Below are 15876 nucleotides of genomic sequence, written 5' to 3'. Positions count from 1 at the left end.
CCCAGTGCTCAACACAGTAAGTGCCCTCCTTAACACCCATCACCCATGTAGCCCATCTCCCTCCATCAAGCCTCAGTTTGTTCTCTATAGTTAAGAGTCTCTTACGGTTTGCTTCCTCTATCTCGCTTTTTTACCTTCCCTTATGTTCATCTGTTTTGTTTCTTAAATTCTGCATATGAGTGAAAACATATACTATTTGTCTTTCTCTGACTGACTTATTTCGCTTAGCATAATTATGTGAAAGATTTAAGGTCTGCGTATAGATTCATATTCTTTTTGCATGTGGGTGCTTAGTTGTACTAGTAGCATTTGTTGAGTAGACTGCTCTTTCTCCATTGAATTGCCTACAATTGGTAGATTATATTTGTGTGGGTCTATTTCTGGGCTCTCTATTCTATTCCATTGATCTGTCTATTCTTTTGCCAATATCACATTGTCTTTATTACTGTAGCTTTATAGTAAGTCTTGATGTTGAGTAATGTCAGTCACCCAAATTTGTTCTTCAGTATTGTGAGAGCTCTTCTGGATTTTCTGTGTCTTGGTTCAGTTTTTATCATAGATGCTCCATTTGTTTCCAAAATTGCATTGTGTATTCTCTAAATCATAGTCTTTCAAATTTGAATATCTGCATGTTAACAATGGATTTTCTCATAAGATCATAGGATTGGAAATTTGCAAAACTGATATACCTTTGCTCTGAATCAATGGCAAAAATGGAAAAAAGGAAGGGTCTTATGCCCATCAGTGGATAAATGATTGTTACTCCTTCCTCTAGAGAGTAGTTCAATTCTCTGTATTTAACATTTGTTGTCAATAGACTACTCAAACAATGGAAATTGTAGTCATTATACATGTTTGTGACATTTAACCAAGAACTGTGTCACCCACCTAAGGTTCATGAGGCAGAGATGAGACCTGGTTTTGTCCATCACTCTACCTTTAAGGCATACTATAATTCCTGGCATATAGTAAGTACTCAGCATTGTTTGTTGAATAAACAAATCATCATATAAGTGAAGTTTTTCCTTCTAAACTGGTATATTAAAGAATGGTATCACAATAAGGTAGTCACTGGAATTTAAGAACATCTTTGATAGTAGGAAGGTCCTCATGATAAAACTATGCTTTTAATCAGTGCTACATCTCACCTGAGTAAGTCCTGGAAGACACTAAACCTGAGGAGTATAGGAAGCAAAAGACAAACCACTTGTTCTGGACATTTTATGTCAATGCTTATGGAAAAATCTTGTATATTAGTTACAAAGAATTAGAGTTTAAGAAGTTAAGACATGAGCAGAATATCAAACATCAAGGTACACCATTCTTGGATCTAGGTAAATATATAAACAAGCAACATGTGTCTAGGAAATAACATTGTTTAGTGGAAATAGTATGGGCTCAAGAAGTTACTTGTAATTAAATAGTTATAGGATCTCAAGCTTTCCATTATCCTCATATTTTGATAACATTATAAATTTCATGAAATTTTGATGAAATCAAATAGGACAATGCATATGAAGTACATGGAGAAGTTTCTGAAAAACAGAAGGCATTCAGTATATACTCACAAGAGTCGTGTGCTGTACTGACTGAGCCAGCCAGGCGCTCCCAATATATACTTACAATGTACTTTCTCAGTGTTGGTCTCCAAAATCAGATTTATGTCTCCCCAGATCAGTTCTATGCCTTTCTTCACTCTACCACCCTACTCAAGAATTCAAATTATTTCTGTTCTCTACCTTTCTAAACCTGAATAGTTATAATACTAGTTCACAGGAAAATGAAATTTATTCATAATAAGCACAGTGACAGGCAGTGTTCTAACCTAGTTCCATTGACTCCCCTATGGATCAGCAAGTATATTATCCTCTTCCCCTGTGAAGTTTATATGGTCTTATTTTTTCTCCAATTTTCCCAATTTTAGTGATACCAATGAACTATGAAATGGGCTCTGAATCAGCAGGCTAAAAGCAGATAGGAAGAACCTTAGTAATAAAAAAATAAATTATTTTCTGAGTCCCCAGAGGATATGAACTTTCCCAAAATAATATTTTATATCCTGATCTATTATACAAGCTTCTGGAAGTCCTGAAACTACTAAGTGGTTAAAATCACTGATGTTAACATTTCAACTAATACTTAATAATTGAAAAAATATATACATAATAACTAAAAAACTATTTTGGTCACATGAAATAAATCACTCTTAATAGAAGTAAAGGGACAGAAGAGAAAAGCAGATGTTGTTATCATGAAGCTTCCATTTTACATTTTTGATAAACAGATTAGGATATTTGATCTGAACCAATTATCAATAAAAAATGATGATAAATGCATCACTTCAAATTACAGATAAATAATAGTTGCTCTATTCAAAAAGACAGTGTAGCTGAAACATACGGGAAAGAGCTCTGGTATTAAAGAAAGAGATGTAGATTCTTACTCTAATTCTGCCAATGTGTGCTGTGTGATATTGGATAAACTGGGTAACCTCTCTTAATAGTAGTTATAACATTCATGAAATGAGTACATTCTCAACATGATCTTAAATGAGCCCTGTAGCTATGATTTCCAAGTAATATTAATTTATCTTTTTTAAAGTTTTTTATTTAAATTCCAGTATGTAAGTGATGAATCACAAAATTCTACACCTGAAACTAATACTACATTGTAGCCAAGTAATATTTAAAAGTTTGTTTCCTGTTTAAAACCAGCCATAACAAAGAAGTAGAAATAAAATCTACATAATAGTCCTTCCTTTACAAGGTTATTGGGCAGTTAAGTAATGTTTGTAAAAATGTACTGTGAAATCTGTGACATGATTATTGATTAATAAATCAGACTGGAGTGAAAATATCTGTTCTTCACCAAGACTATGATAAAATTAATGGTTTATTGAAAGGCACATCCATTCGACTGAGATTTAATCTTTTTTTTAAAGAAAATTGAGTAAAACATAGGCTCATCTTGTGTGTCTAAGGTTCAAGGTTTTTTGTAAAATTAAAATTTCCATGGAAGAGGAAAATGAAAAAGAGGGGCAGGACTTTATTTCATAGTTTCAAGCCAACCATGCATTTCAGTTTATCTTGTGTTTACTTTTTTAATTTTGATTTGAGTATTTACTAAAATGTTTCCTTTGAATCATTTATATAAATTACAAACTCATCACAAACCATTCAGTCTCAGTCTCTAATTCAGCTTCGCCTGCTTCATTTCCCTTAATTGCACACTGTGCTTTTATTAGAGTAGTTGGCTATGCCCTCTCTTGCATTCTTTGAATCATTCCTGGAGAGTTTCCAGATCATTCAGGCCTGCCCTTCCCCAGAGCCTGTCTTAAGAGTGCAGTTGTTCGCTGATGTGTGTTGGCACAAGCTACCCTTTATTTTGGGAACTGAGGCCAAGCCTACTTCTCATCCCTCTTTCAGGGACTTGTTGTCAGGAGTGGTGTGAACTATAAAGCTTCTTAATCATAACATTCAAAAAGAACCTGAAAAAGAAATAAGAGAAACAAAATTCAATACTTCCTATGAACTTTTTTCCCCCTCTACTTTGGTAAGTTGTGGGGAAATCATGGTCAAACAAAAATCTAAGGTTGAGTTTGAGAATCAAGAACTCAGTTTGTTAATTTTTTATTACATGTAGCTGATTTTTTCATTCAGGTGGTAGGATTGAAGCAGGTGAATTTCTTTGCTTTCATAGATCTTCAAGAAAACGTAAAATACGTCAGAGAAATGAGAATGAAGCATACAGAGTGACGGTATTTACCATCCTCATAATTTAAAGTTCAACAATATTATTATTATTATTATTCAAGTTTTTAAATGCATATTTAAATAAATTTAAGTAATAAGGCCTGAGATGTTCAAAGTGAATTTTCAGCTGGAAGCAGAGAGATTGACTATCAATATTTGAAGTATCTTGTTTTACGATTCTCTGGCGTTGCCATATTGTTTTCATTTTGATACATCTTATACCACAAGACTTACATAGTTTAAATCTACTTAGAAAAAGAAAAGATGTCTATGCTGAAGTCCTTGGTATTCAGAGAGTAACAGCCAAAGCTCATGTCAGGCTTATTATGATCCAGGCAGTGTACTCCATGCTTATCCACATAGCAACTCTATAGGACGGCGTTTATTCTAAATGCAGAAACTGACGTATAGAATTTAAGTATCTTGACCAAAGCGATAGTCAAAAAGTGGTCACAAACCAGTCTAAGTTCCTAATCACTTCCTGGCATCACTTTTCATGACCACACACATACATATACAGAGCTAAGCATATATATATAGGGGCCTATTATTTATCTTTACGTTCAATGCTTAAAATATAATTGTGACTGCAAAATGTTCGACACACACATTTTTCAACGACACACTTTCAAAACCTAGCGATCCTTCACATACAATATCATCTATCTGTGAGTATGTTTGTTTGTACAAATGAATGTGTGTGTGTGTGTGTGTGTGTGTGTGTGTGTGATGATTTAGAGCAATTGGCGCTGTTCTTTGGCGGGCTTACTCTTAATGAAATGGTAAACATAACGTGCCCTGACAAATACATAGGCTCACACTCTTCTGGCTTTTTTTCACTCTAAGTTTGCCCCATGAGTTGCTTGACTGGCATTCCTACATCACAGCTATTCTGGGTTTTACTTGAGCCATAATGATACCTAGAGTTACATAATTTTTTAAGGACTGAAGCAGACCAGTAAAGGGCCATTATGTTTGCTATATAAGAAAATTAAACTGCACTGTGCTGAATAGTCATTTTATTCTGTCTTCTGATTTAGTATAATATGCAATTTCATAAAAGAATTGCATTTTCTTAAAGTTTCAGAATTTATCTTAATCTATTTTTGAAATAATAGAGCATAGCATCTAGTGTGTAAAAATGACAGGTATTCAATAAAGTTTAATGAATAAATTAATAAATGGAAATGAAAATATGCTAAAGACAGTATAAGAAGATGTATAAATATAGTTTTATGTTAATAAGTACAGTCAATATCATTATTGGGTGGGAATGTATGTGGGCCAGAATATTCCTTTGATTATATTAGGAAGGGATGATCCAGTCAAAAACAGTCATACTTTAACTCTGCCATACTGTCTCCACTGGTAGAATGGAGTGACACTGGATGAATTAAGAGGAATCACTTATCAGGAAGATATAAAATCCAGGCTAATGTATCTTCTGGTGGTCTATATAATCACATAATAGTGAACAATGGCAAGTCTGTATTTTTTTTAAAGATTTTGTTTATTTATTTATTTGAGAGACAGAGAGAAATCATGAGCGGGGGAGAGCCAGAGGTAGAGGCAGAGGGAGAAGCAAGCCCCAACATGGGGCTTGATCCCAGGACACTGGGATCATGACCTGAGTGGAAGACAGACGTTTAACCAACTGAGCCACCCAGGTGTCCCAACAATGGGAATTCTTTACAGTTGAATACCAACTAATAAGGTATAATAGAATTACAAATACACCACTTTGTTACCATCACAAAATTTTTTCAGGCAAAAATTTTTCAATGGACAATGAAACAGGATATTTACATAGTTTTAAATATCTCCCCATAAAGTAATCACTAAATACAAAGGAAAATGTAATGTTTCACTGAAGAAACTTGGTAGCCATCACCATAAGTGATCTATTACTACAACATAAACAAAAATGCAATAAGCTGTAATTTTGTGTCCCCTGATATAAGGTACTAAGAAGAACATAATATTGATTCTGTACTATTCCTCCCAAAAATAGTTGCTCACTCTAATCATAAGAAAATATCAGATAAAAATAAAACAAGACATCTGTACTAAATTCTCCAAAAGTTACAATTAAGACAATGAGTAAATAACTCCTCCAAATGAAGAAAGACTCAAGAAACATGAACAATAATTAATATTTAATTCTTGAGTTGAGGTGGGATCAGGTAGAAACTTTCAGTTATATGTCATGGAGATGTAATGTATATGTAACAGCATAAGGAATTAGTCAGTAATATCATAACAGCCTTGTATGGTGACATCTTAACTAGAATTATCATGAGAATCATTTCATAATGTACAAAAATATGGAAACAATATGATGTTTCCCTGAAGCTAACAGGGTAGTGTGTCAATTATACTTAAAAAAAAAGATGAATTTGAGATAATTGAAGAAACAATGGATTATATATGAAATAACATTATTGTATAAAGATTTAATGTGCTAAGTTAGGTAATTTTATCATAATTATGAAAGAGAGCGTACTTAGGAAATAAACGTTGAATTATTTAGGGGGAAAGGACCATGACGTTTTAACTAACTTTCAAATAGTTTAGGAAAATATAGTATATACACACAAGTCAAAAAATGGCAAATCTGGGTTACAGGTGTTCTTTGTATTATCATTGTTACTATTTTTTAAGCTTGTAGCTATTTAAAAATAAGTATTTTTGTTATAAATGAGGTTATGCTATGTAACACTTGAAAGAGATGAATGGTTAGTATATTAGGGTACAAATCTTTAATTTAAAATGATTCCTCATTTGCCATGAGATTAGATACAATAATAATAATAATAATAATAATAATAATAATAATAATAATAATAATAATAATAATAATAATAATAATAATAATAATAATAATAATAATAATAATAATAGCAATCTGGACTTTTCCAGGAATCTGCGACATCTTCCAACTCTTGACCTCCTGGTAAATGTGTTAGTAGTTTTCTTTGGCTCGTCTTTAGTACAATGGCTTTCACTGTTATGACATTACATCATTTATAGTTTAGTGCAGTCTACACATAAAGGGCACTCAATAAATTATAGAAATGAATAATTACCATAAAATTATTATAAAGTTCACATTGCACCAACTACCTTATACAGGATACCAGGAACTATGAAAAAATGTCATAAAAAGAAGTGCTGTGTTTCCCCTAATTGTAGAAGATATTTGCAGGAGTACTTAAAAACTTTTTTTTTCGGGTCTCTGCTTAAATATCACCATTTCAGAGAGGACATTCCTATCACTCCATCCCTACTGGCCACAAGTCTGGGTCTTATCCACCTTTAATTCTTCTGAACGCACATCACCATTTGACACATTAAGTATGCAATTCTTTGTTTTTATCCTTTCTCCATTAGAATATAAGCTCCACAGAGTAGGAATTAGTCTATTTTGTTTAACTTATATCCTCGACACCAAGAATAATTGCCAGCAACATGGTAGGTTTATAAGAAATATTTATGGAATGTATCTTGAACAAATTAAATATGAGGCAAGCAATTTAAATGTGCTATAGATTATTGTTCTTGAAAGTAATCTTAAGAGAAAGCTGTTTTGTATCTATCAGAATCAAATATATATATATATTTATATACATATTTATATATGTTTATATATAATAAGTTTTTCTTGATGTAGAGGGGAGAATAGACAAAACTTTTAGACTAGACATGATTTCTTTCACACCTCTGACTCTTCTTTAAAGTGTTTCTAGGAGGGGCACCTGGGTGGTTCAGTCGGTTAAGCGACGGACTCTTGATTTCCTCTCAGGTCATGATCTCAAGGTGGTGAGACCAAGCCCCATACGGGGCTCCATGCTGGGGCTCCATGCTAGACATGGAGCCTGCTTAAGGTTTTCTCCCTCTCTCTCTGCTGCCCATCCCCATGCACAGGCACGCACATGCTCGCTTGCTCTCTCTCTCTGTCTCTCTCAAAAAAAACAAAAAAAAGTTTTTAGGATTTTTTTTCCTGTTTTCTCAGGCCGACTACATTAGGCAAGAGGATAATAGAGAAGAGCCAATATTCCTTGGCTGTCAATCTAAATAGATATCTTGAATTTCCGTAAAATTAAGTGAAAAAACAGCATGGATGTAAACCACCTCAGTTTTGAGAACAAATACTGACTACCTAATGTAGCCAACAACAATTTAACTAAAAGAAATGCTTATATGTCACAACTGTTTAAAAAAGTTTTATAAGTAATTATGAAATAGTTCTTTTAACTAAGTTATGCATATTTTATTTAATGCATTATACTGACAGCTTCTCATTTTTTCCCTAATCCACAACATAATTATATGGCAGTACTTTCATCAAATTTCAAAATACTCATTTTTCTCTTATGAAAATCAACCCGTCATTCTTTGGTATTTATTTTCTCTGTGTTGATGCTTACTGAATTGGCAAAACGAAATGGTCTACTAATCTAGTTACTGTGATAAAGAATAATATTAAATAGAATGTTGACATGAAATATATAGATTTGATACAGAATGGATAATAAATATTCTATCTGATACAGTAAGAAACACATGGGTCATGAAACTATTCCCCTAACACTAAAATAAAGAATGTTTACATTTTGCAGAATGACAATATATTTTGGGGTGTTAAAACCTAGTGCTAATGGCTGCTTCAGAAAGTTGAGATCTGGAATTTTCTCTTTAACATTACTATCCCTTATATGCTCACTTCTAGTGGCTTTATGGTAGATGCCAGTATTATGTTACATAAAGTGTTGAAGTTTTACATCAGTAAAACAACATATTCATCATATATGCAAGCTGCTCAGAATCATATCTTCATTCTGCACTACTTATAATTTCAACTTTATAAAGTATGGCTAATTTTTAAAGTTATTCTATTTAGATTACTAGAGCAGATAATCTCCATTTATGTTGCTTTTCCTAGATTCATAAGTTCTGTGTTTGAAGGGAGTTCAGGAAAGACCTGTTTATGTCTTAGGATGTTGTTCTGCTGGTTAAAATTTGATAAAGAAAAAAATTAAGTTCACTTGAAAAATATTGTTTAATTCTCATATTCAACTATACATTCAAATGTACATTGTATATTCTACTGTATATATTTTTAAAAATTGAAATACATGTTTTTATAGTTTTCTTAGTATTTACACACTTTAAAAATAATTAAATACTTAATAATTTTATACTTTAATTGAAGATCTAATACCAACCTGCAACAAATAAACTGACATTTTTAATAAATGATCTGGCTATCATTAGTTATAATCTTCAACTGTCTGTGCTAGGTCATGTTGCACTTTGAAAGTTCCATCGTGTGGAAAACCTTCCAGCACATTGTGTTATTTTGATTGTGTCACCGTTAATTTAGCAAATGACTAAGTCATATGGTATGAGATAATGCTTGCTTTTTTTTTTTTAAGATTTTATTTATTTATTTGACAAAGAGAGAGCACAAGCAGGAGGAGCCGCAGACAGAGGGAGAGGGAGAAGCAGGCTCCCTGCTGAGCAGGGAGCTCAATGCAGCATAGATCCCAGGGCTCTGGGACCGTCACCTTAGCTGAAGGCAGATGCTTAATTGACTGAGCCACTCAGGCGCCCTGAGATAATGCTTGCTTTTAATATAGAAGGAAGGAAATAGTTCTTTTCTTTCTTCAAAGTATGTTAACAAAAGTTCAAAATGCACTTCAGAAAAACATAGATAGATACATAGATAGGTATTCTGATGTGCCCCAATGTAGGAACACAAACAGCAAATAAAATTGCCACATTTTTTGTAATGCCATTTTATATACTTACCAATAATCTTATAACTCAAGAACAATCATGTGTCCTAAGTTTTATCTTCATTAAATACAATTTAATACTACAAAACAGGATAGTTAGGCCATTTGCAAAGTTATAAAGGGGGCACAACTGGGCTTGACCCCATATCTTTTGAGGGAAATTTAATGACCACCTGTATTTCAACCCCCAACATTTGCAGTAGAAGATGAGAAATGAAAATATTTATAAGCAAAATGGAGGTGGCTGTGTGTGATGGAAGATATATGTTAAGAATTTAACCCTAATAGGTTCCAATCTGTGGTTGTCCATGTTTATGTAGATATAGTGAGTATCATGTAGATATGAGGAAATACACATATTTAAACATATGATTATATATGTAGGTTTTAATCATTTTATTTTTGAAATATATTATGAATACAAAATACCACATATGACATATCTTTAAAGTTTAAAGTGTATTAATAAAGCAAAAACTCAAGTTTCATGATATGGCATTAAAAAAATAACATTTAAAGTTCTCTTTATGACCTCCTGCAAAAGGATCTTGCTTTCTCCTCAGTTAACCTTTCCCTGAATCTCAGATTATTTATCTCTAAATAATATATTCTGTTGGGTTTCGGAGACCACTTTTCAATTGCTTTTCTTTTTCTCCCCCCAAGATTTATTTATTTATTTTAGAGAAAGAGAAGGAGAAAGAGAGAGAGTTGGGGGAGGGGGTGCACAGAGGAAGAGAGAAACCCAGGCAGACTCCACGTTAAACACAGAGCCAGATGCCGGGCTCAGTCAGTCTCATGACCCTGAGATCACGACCTGAGCTGAAACCAAGAGTCCAATGCTTAACTGACTGAGCCACCCAGGTGCCTCTGGAGACCACTTTTCAATATTTATAAGCAGCTTCTGTTCTTTCAAACATTCAATTTTTAAGATTTAGGTATATTCATGTATGTTGTCAGGAATGATTCCAATAGAAGAAAATGGTCACAAATTATTAGATATGACATTCCACTTTTTTGTATGTACTAAAATTTCTGATATTTTAAAAGATTTATTTATTTACTTTAGAGAGAATGAGAGAGTGTGTGTGCACGAGTATGGGGAGGGGCTGAGGGAGAGAGAGAGAGAGAATCTTTAAGCAGATTCCACACTGAGAGCAGAGTCCAATGTGGGGCTCGATCTAGAGACCCTGAGATCATCACCTGAGCTGAAATCAACAGCTGGCCTCTTAACTGACTGAGCCACCTAGGCACCCCTGTTTGTGATTTGACACTTAATATCTGTATTACATATTTGCAGAGTTTGGGGGTTTTGTTTTCAATTTTTTTTCTTTTACAAAAACTTTGCAACACAAATGCTTGTACACCACTGTGGTACACACGTGAAAGTATTTCACTATGTGTTTAACACCCAGAAGTACAATGGCTGTGCTGTAAGTACAGGCATGTTCACTTGCGCTGGAAGATGAAGATTGCTTTCCAGGGCTGTTGCATACACTTAAACATTCAGCAGAAATGTCTGAAATTTCCATTGCTCCGCAACTTCTTTCTGCTTTTGATATTGACATTTACATCTTTCCCCCAATCTATTGTGTGGAGAATGGTTTTTCACTACTATCTGAATTTTCATTTCCAAGATTATTCATGAGATTGTGGATGTTCTAAGGTATTTTTTTATGATATATTTTTCCTTTTTTCTTAAAATCACCTCAAGACTTTTGTTTACATTTTCTAATGAATTGTTTGCTCCCTTAAATAATTTGCAGAGGGTCTTCACAGTTTCTGTGTTTAAATCTTTTATTGATTGTGTCTATTGTTAATATATTCACCAGACTTTTTACTTGTCATATCTCATTCTTCTTAGTTTCTAAATTTTGAGGTTGTCTAATTTATCAGTTTTTTTCTTTGCCTAATCACTATGGATCTTTAAAACTTTTCGTTTGCTGAGCTAATAAAGCTTGTCTTCTATATTTTATTTGAAGGTTTTCAAATTTTGCCTTCTGAATATATCTTTGTAATTCATTAAGAATTTATTTTTATGTTATAATGAATGGCTCATTTTCCCCCACATGTATAATGAATGGATCACCACCATTCACTTAATAACCCACTATTGACCTAATAACCTGCAGTACCAGTACTATCGATATGAATTTTCCATATAAATAAGTAGTGATCTGATTCTGTGGGTAGGTAAGCTGTCCATTCCTGCACCGTTGCTATAGTATTTATTTCACTATAACCTTCCAAGTAGCTATGATATAAACTAGGACAAATCCTGTCATTTGATTGCTCTGCTGGAGTATCTTGTATATGTTTGGCTCCTTTCTATTTTATATTAATTTTTGAATTATGCTTTAAGTTCCTTGAGGAACTCGATTGTGATTCAAATTTGGAGAAAATAATATTTTTATTCATTTTAATAGTTTTCCTATGATTCATGTATTTATCTGAATTGCCTGCAAATAATAATACTTTGAGTCCTGTGCTTTTCTTTTTATTTTGCTGGTTAGGATTTGTAATTCATTTTTTAAAAATGTTTTATTTAGTTAGTTATTTAGTTAGTTATTTTTATTTATTTATTTATTTACGAGAGACAGAGAGAGAGAGATCGTGCAGAAGTGGAGGGAGGAGCAGAGGGAGAGGGACAAGCAGACTCTGCCCTGAGCACAGAGACCGACACAGGGCTTGATCCCACAGTCCTGAGATCATGACCTGAGCTGAAATCAAGAATCAGAGGCCTAATCCACTGAACCGTGCAGGCACCCCTTGGAACTCATTTTTAAAAAGAAATGGTGAGAAAGACATCAGCAAGAAGGTGGGATAAGAAACTCCTGACTTTCCCTTTTCTCACGGACACCCTGAGTAAACAGCTGTACATGAATCAATTCCATTTGAGAGAAAAAAAAAATAGTTGAGTGTTTTCCTACCTGGTGCGACTGAAAAAATGTTCACATTAACATGGGTTGGAAAAGGTGAGACATACTCTTACCTTAAACCCCAGCCCTGGTGCGGAGCCTTATAATCAGGAAGGAAACCCCAGCTCCCAGCTTCTGGTCCAGCTAAGGGTTTGGACTACACGTTTAGCGCCTCACCTTTCATGACTGCCAGCCAAGGGACTGGCTACCAAATCACATAGCTCTCAGAGCTGGATGAGGCTTTGTGTTTGCAAGTCCCCTGGGGACCGTGTTAAACAAAGAGACTGTGTTAAACAGAACCCTCCGGCAGCACCGGTGCAGAAGGAGCAGGCAGAAAAGTCAAGGCTCCCAGTTTCTCCCTGGGTGGGCTTTGACTGTATATTTTCCCAGCTGCTGCCTGACAGTCAGGCTTCTAATTAGCCTGTATCTGGGAGCTGACTGGGATCCCCTAGGAGCCTGAATGGGCTTATATAGATACTTTGTCTCCCATCTTCTCCTCCCAGCTCACTCCAACAATAAAAGAGTTGCCAGCTTTCGCTAGAAGGAGCACGTGCACAACCTGTAAGGCTGCCACCCAGGGGACCACCCCCTACACCACATGGCTCTGGGAACTCTGCATTTTTGGATCCCACAGGACACACGGCACAAAGAGGCAATTTTATATGAATGCACAAGTGGCTGTCCCCCCCGGCTCAGCACAGGGCGACTAGGGAAAAACACCCAGCGCCTGGTTTCTCCCTGAGAGAAACTAGACTGCATATCTGACATCCCAACTTTCACAACTGCCGAGAGAAAGGTTTCCAATTAGCCCATATCTGGGAGCTGACCGGGCAGGCAATTAGTTGTCCTCTGGAGGTCTGAACGGGCATGTGGGAATTTCCCTGCCTTTGAGCACGCACTGACTAGACTTGGCACACCATCGTCTCCTGGGACCACTAAGAACAAAGACTAGGATTTGGAACAGTACAAAGCGTCTGGAGGCACCAGAATCCCATGCCAGGCTGAGCATTTCTGCATCTATACACATCAGGGATACTGGCCTGCAGTTTTCTTTTCCTGTTGACCTTACCTGGCTTTGGTATCAGAATAATGCTGGCCTTATAAAATAACTTTGGAAATGTTCCTTCTTATTTACTTCTTCGGAAGGGTTTGAGAAGGATTAGCATTAATTCCTTTTTTAAAGATTTAGTAGAATTCACCATCTGGTCCTGGACTTTTCTTTGTTGGGAAACTTTTTAGTATTGCCTTAGTCTCTTTATTTATTATTGATCTATTCAAATTCTATATTTCTTCATGGTCCAGTCTGGTAGGTTGTATGTTTCTAAAATTTGTCTCTTTCTTCTAGATTATCCAATTTGTTGGTGTATGATTGTTCATAATAGTTTTTCCTTAACCTTGGCATTTCTGTAGTATAAGTTGTAATGTCTCTTCTTTCATTTCTGATTTTATTTATTTGAGTTTTTTCTTTTTTTTTCTTAGTCTAGCTTAAAACTTGTCAATTTTGTTTATCTTTTCAAAAAAAACATCTCTTAGTTTTGTTGATCATTCTATTATTTTCTAGTATCTATTGCATTTATTTTTGCTCTAACTTTGGGTTGAGTTTATTCTCCATTTTTCAGTTCCTTGACTTATAAAGTAAGGTTGTTTATTGAAAATCTTTGTTTTTGGGGTTTTTTTTTTTTGGTCTTTTTTTTTTCTTTGTAGACATTTACTACTATAGACTACTCGGAACTACTTTAGCTATATTCCATTAGTTTTGGTGTGTTTTAATGTGTTTTCATTTTTGTTTGTCTCTCTCTCTTTCTCTCTCTCTCTCTCTCTCTCTCTATATATATATATATAATTTCTTTTTTGATATCTTCTTTGACCCACTAGTTGTTCAGGATTTGGTGTCCAAATTCTGTCAAGAATCCACATTTGTCACTGCAGTCCCATGAGACCGCCAAATTTCTCTTGGTTTCTTTTTATCAGTGGTAGTCCTCTCCCTAGACCTAAATCAACCTTTTACATTCTTGGCCAAGGCAAGAATTGGACAAACCTCCATGAAATAAATAAACTAAAGTCATCAGTTAAACTCCAAGAGTTTCTACAATTATTGAAAATGTATGCCTTCTCTTCCTCCTATTCATTTTACAAATATCCAATGCCTAAAAATGAATGGTTTTTATATTTTAAATTATTTTCCTGATTGTTATCAATGTAAGAATTAGCCTTTTACAGATTATACTTATTTTGAAGAAGAAATCTCAAATCTGAATTTTATTTGGTTTTTAAAAAGATTTTATTTATTTATTTCTGCGCGCGCCTCCGCGCGCGAGAGCTAGAGAGAGAGTGTGCATGAGTTGGGAGGGAGAGGCAGAGAGAGACGCAGACTCCCCACTGAGAGAGGAGCCTGATGCAGGACTCCATCCCAGGACCCCCGGATCATGACCTGAGCCAAAGGCAAACGCTTAACTAACTGAGCCACCCAGGCGCCCCTCGAATCTGAATTTTAAAAACTCAGCTCTGATAATATTTTTCTTGAACTGGAGAATTTAGACTATTTACATTGATCACATGTTTTTCATATGTTAATATGATGAATATGGATTAATTTCTATTCTTTTTATAATTTTCTCTCCTATTCTGCCTTTAGCCACTTTCTTGAATTGGTTTGTATTGCATCCTTTGTTTTTTGTTACACTATTTTCTTTCTCCTTATTCCTTTTCCTTTGGGAATTTCACACTTTTTATATTCATTAGTGGATTAAAAATTTAGCACTCATGGTGCACCTGGGTGGTTCAGTCAGCTAAGCATCTGCCTTCTGCTCAGGTCATGATCCAAGGGTCCTGGGATGGAGCCCTGCATTGGGCTTCTTGCTCAGCAGGAAGCCTGCTTCTACTCTCCCTCTGCCTGCTGCTCGCCCTGCCTGTGCTCTCTCTGTCTGTCAAATAAATAAATAAACTCTTTAAAAAAAAAATTTAGCGCTCATATTAAACTTAAAAATGTGAATGCTATTTGATAGATTTTCTCAGTTCTGAAGCAATATAATGAACTTTAGATTATTTTGTCTGATTAAATTCTTAACATTCATTCTATTGTTCTCTAGTATGCTTATTTTATATTGTGTTACTTATGCCACAATTTGGTATTATTATTCAGTATTGCTATAAATTGTTTAGATTTTTCAAACACTTTGTTTCCTTTGATCATGATTTTTTCTCAGATTTCTTGGATGAATTTTCTCCTTTCCTCAAGTTCATTCTTCAATTTTCTACAGAGATACTTTGCTGGAACAAACCTAGTCTGCTACTGTATATCTGGAAATATTTTCTCCTATTTTTTAGTTAGCTGTGCAGTCAATATTCAATTACTTGAAGATGCTATTTTGTTGTTTATGTTTCTGTTGTTACTGTTAAGATATTAACAAT

This window comes from Ursus maritimus, unplaced genomic scaffold, assembly GCF_017311325.1.
Source record: "Ursus maritimus isolate PB19 unplaced genomic scaffold, ASM1731132v1 scaffold_8, whole genome shotgun sequence".
Lineage (NCBI taxonomy): Eukaryota > Metazoa > Chordata > Mammalia > Carnivora > Ursidae > Ursus > Ursus maritimus.
The sequence above is the reverse complement of the archived record's forward strand: the minus strand, read 5'-3'. Positions refer to the sequence as shown.